The sequence below is a fragment of the Cricetulus griseus genome, chromosome 2 (assembly GCF_003668045.3).
Source record: "Cricetulus griseus strain 17A/GY chromosome 2, alternate assembly CriGri-PICRH-1.0, whole genome shotgun sequence".
Taxonomy (NCBI): domain Eukaryota; kingdom Metazoa; phylum Chordata; class Mammalia; order Rodentia; family Cricetidae; genus Cricetulus; species Cricetulus griseus.
In genome coordinates, this window is record NC_048595.1 from 451,790,752 (window position 1) to 451,794,518 (window position 3,767).

General features: G+C 46.1%; 1 long non-coding RNA gene across 1 annotated transcript; it reads right to left on the bottom strand.

Moving 5' to 3' along the window:
- Positions 1-2,609: 2,609 nt before the first annotated feature.
- Positions 2,610-3,060, bottom strand: LOC113833611. Its single transcript, XR_003481658.2, has 2 exons — positions 3,011-3,060; positions 2,610-2,847 (listed from the first exon to the last, which is right to left on the bottom strand). It is a non-coding gene; the product is annotated as an uncharacterized LOC113833611 (long non-coding RNA).
- Positions 3,061-3,767: the final 707 nt, after the last annotated feature.

The window sequence follows — 3,767 nt, forward strand, 5'->3', positions numbered from 1 at the left end:
CACAATCAGAACACTCACGCACCTAAAGTAAAAACTAAATGAAAAGAATTACATTTCTTTTCAAGAATCCTATTGTCACTAAAGTGCATCTCCATTTGAGTATGCATATATATATAACATATATATATAGTATTGTTTTTATAGAAATCATTGTAAATATTTGGTTTTTTAGGAGTCAAGCCACTTGTGTATTTATTCTTCAAAAATGTCCCACATGTATCTTGATCTTATCCACCCCCACTCCCTCCTTCCAAATCACTCTGGCTCCAACCCAACACATCTCTCTCCTCTCTACCTCATCTCCTTCTCTTCTCTCTTCTTTCTTTTATCAAGCAGATATTTTTTCTTACATAATATATCTTGACTATGGTTTCCCCTCCCTCTACTCCTCTCCACCTCCCCTCTCACTAAAAACCCACTTCCCGTTTGGTCTTTCACTAGAAAACAAATATGTTTCTAAGAGATAATAAAATATAATTAAATAAAACAAAAACTAAATTTCAAATTTAATCAATGCAAACAGAATAAAAAGAGCCCAAGAGAAGAAACAATAACCCACTCATTGCACATTCAGGAATCCCATAAAAAACACAAAACTGAATGTCATGCTTGCATATGCAAAAAAAAAACCTGTAGGATAAAAAGAAATATATATATATATATATATATATATATATAAATTTTAAAAGGTGGCAGAGCCATGACGTGACATTGAGAGACAAGGAACCTCCAAAGATGTCATTGCCATTGCTATCTACTGCTGGACATGCAGCCTGCCCTTAAGAGGAGTTTCTTTCCACAGGGAGACTCTCTTGGAGGAAACAAACTTTTCTTTTGCACGTGGCTATCAGCTGACGACTGCTTCCGTGTTAGGGGTGAGGGCATGTGTCCACTTCCCCTTTAAGTTCCAGAGGCCCAGCTGGCGCACAGCTGTGAAGGCCTGTGTTCTGTGAGCTCATATGGGCATCTTCATGTCAACACGCTTTCTGCCTCCTCCTCCTATGCATAGCCCCTTTCCTGAGACCTCAGATATTGTGAGCTTGTGCTGCATAGCAGCTCCACAACTGGTAGGTGCTGAGGTCTGGTTGGAGTAGTTGCCTAGTATTGCCACGCCTTCATAATATGGGGGCCGGGAAACTAGGCATAACCAGCATTCCTGAGTCTTGTTGGGGTCTGAAAAATTTAAGGCTTGGTAAACTCCTTGGATTAATTGTAATAATCTATCTCCGGTACCTGGAGGGTCCCTGGTTATCTTGATGTTTAGGGCGTCTGGGGAGGGGGAGGAGATAACAGCACCTGGGGTAGGAGTGACAGCTTTAGGGAAGGTAGAGGGTTCAGGGACTTGGAATTGGGTTGGGGCTCTCTGGTCCGCTATTACTGGGTTTGGCCCGACTGATTGTTGGCTTAGGGGAGTAATTTGTCTGTACAGGGAGAATAAGGTAATCTGATCTTTCCCTGCTCGGTATAGCCGGAGTCCCCAGACTTTAGGACTATCCCAAGTAGTCCTTTTTCCAGCATCTGTGAACCTTAGGATGAGGGGGTTGCATTTTCCTCCGGGGGTGGCGCCTTTAATATTTCCCCCTTTGGTACTGTCATAACAGGGTCCACAGATTTTAAGCCCACATTTCCGTGACCCTGTCTCTATGTACCCGGGGATTTCCCTCCTTTTGAGGGTAATGAAGTCCCAAGAGGAGGAGGGTTTCCAATAAGCATCTCCTATGGTCTCACATCCCCAGCTTGCACAATATCCCTCCTGTGGCCCCCCCGCATTTGTCAGTTGGTTTATGACCGGGGCAGACATAAAAATCTTTTTCTCGTGTTCTCATCCTTCCCCCAGGGTGATGGCATCCGTACCCTGGGAATGGTTCCTGGTCCGAGGGATCCCAATCAGACCCCACTAAGTCACATAGGTCAACATAGAGAGGAGGGAACCCATCATGTAGAGTCCCTATATAAGTGCTGAGGTTGGCTATTTCCCCGGTCCCTAAGTTGGCTACTTTCCAGGTGATATTATAAACCCTGTGGGGGTTGGTTGCTACATGGGGGGTAAACAGACAATCAATAGGAGGGTTACGAGAGAGTCTTATCTTTAAAGGATTTTGAGTGCGGTGCGCGGTCCATTCTGATGCAGTGGCTGAATCGGTGGGTCGGGCTGGCTTTACATGAGAAGCATGTATCCAAGCTGCAATGCCGTCTACTTTGAGTGCGGTGGGAGTGGTAAGCAAAACGATGTAGGGTCCCTTCCAGCGGGGTTCTTGGTCTGGTGACGCCGGACCCAAACGGTGTCCCCGATCTGGTAGGAATGGGGAATGGTAGGATGGTCCCTCTGGTCTTTATAAGCTTGAGCAAGGGGTTTCCAGACCTCCCGTTGTACTAATTGGAGGGCCTGTAAATGAGCTTGGAGAGAAGGGGAGTTAGCAAAATCTGAGACATCTTGATCAAGGAAGTTAATGATAGGAGTAGGTATTCCATGTAGGATTTCAAAAGGTGTGAGCCCATATGGCCCAGGGGTATTGCGAGCGCGGTAGAGTGCTAGGGGGAGTAGGAGGACCCAGTCTCTAGTGCCAGTTGCAAGCGACAATTTTGTTAAAGTCTCCTTAATTGTTCTATTCATCCTTTCTACCTGTCCTGAACTTTGGGGTCTATAAGCACAATGTAATTTCCAATCAATCCCCAACAAGGTGGCCACTGACTGACTTACCTGGGAGACGAAGGCGGGCCCATTGTCTGTTCCCAGTACCTGAGGCATCCCATAACGGGGAAAGATTTCTTCAAGCAATTTCTTAGTAACGATCTTGGCTGTTTCATGTTTAGTAGGGAAGGCTTCAACCCATCCTGAAAAGGTGTCTACAAAAACTAATAGATATTTGTATCCATATTTACCTGGTTTAATCTCAGTAAAATCTATCTCCCAATGTGTTCTGGGCCGGTAGCCTATGACCCGGTTCCCGGGAGGAAGCTTCAGTCTGGATGCGTTGACTCGGGCGCACGCATCACATTGCTCAGTTACCTGTTTTAGAATATCATTCTTCCCCAAAAGGAAATTGAATTCCTCTTCTCACTCGAGGAGCTCCCGCATCTTCTTGGAGCTCAGATGTGTCATCTTATGTAAAAATGTCACTAGGTACTTAGCTACCCGGTAGGGGATGACGGTCTTTCCTTCATAAGTCCAATCCCCCTTTTTGATGTCCGGGGCAATGTATGATACTTAAGGCAGAGGGCAGATGAAGAGCTCTTAGGAGAGCAAGGATTTCCTCCTTGTTCTTAATGTCCTTCCCTTCTGAGGTAAGCAACCCCATCCGTCTGTAAATTTCTCCATGTATGTGTGCAGTGGCGAAGGCATAACAACTGTCTGTGTACACGGTGAGCCTCTTACCTTCTGCCAACTTTAGAGCCTGCGTGAGTGCAATGAGCTCTACTCTCTGTGCGGAGGTTCCAGGAGGGAGCGCCTGGGCCATGGAGGCTGGGCCCGGGAGGTCTTCTTAGGGCAATCTCTTGCCCAATGTCCTTTTTCCTTGCAGTAAGCACATTGATCCCTGTCCAGGTGGGGCCCCCTTCTGTCATCCCTCTGCCTATTCTGTCTCTGACCTGTCACTACTGTGGCCAATAGCCTGCTCATCTCTCTATTCTGTTTACAGTCTCTCGCAGCCTCTTTCTCCTCTGCTTCTTGTCTCAGTCTTTCCTCTCTTTCCTGGGCTTCCTTCCTCCAGCGTTCTTCTCTTTCTGTCTGTGTCTCTCTCTTATTAAAAATACGTTCTGCTTCCTTC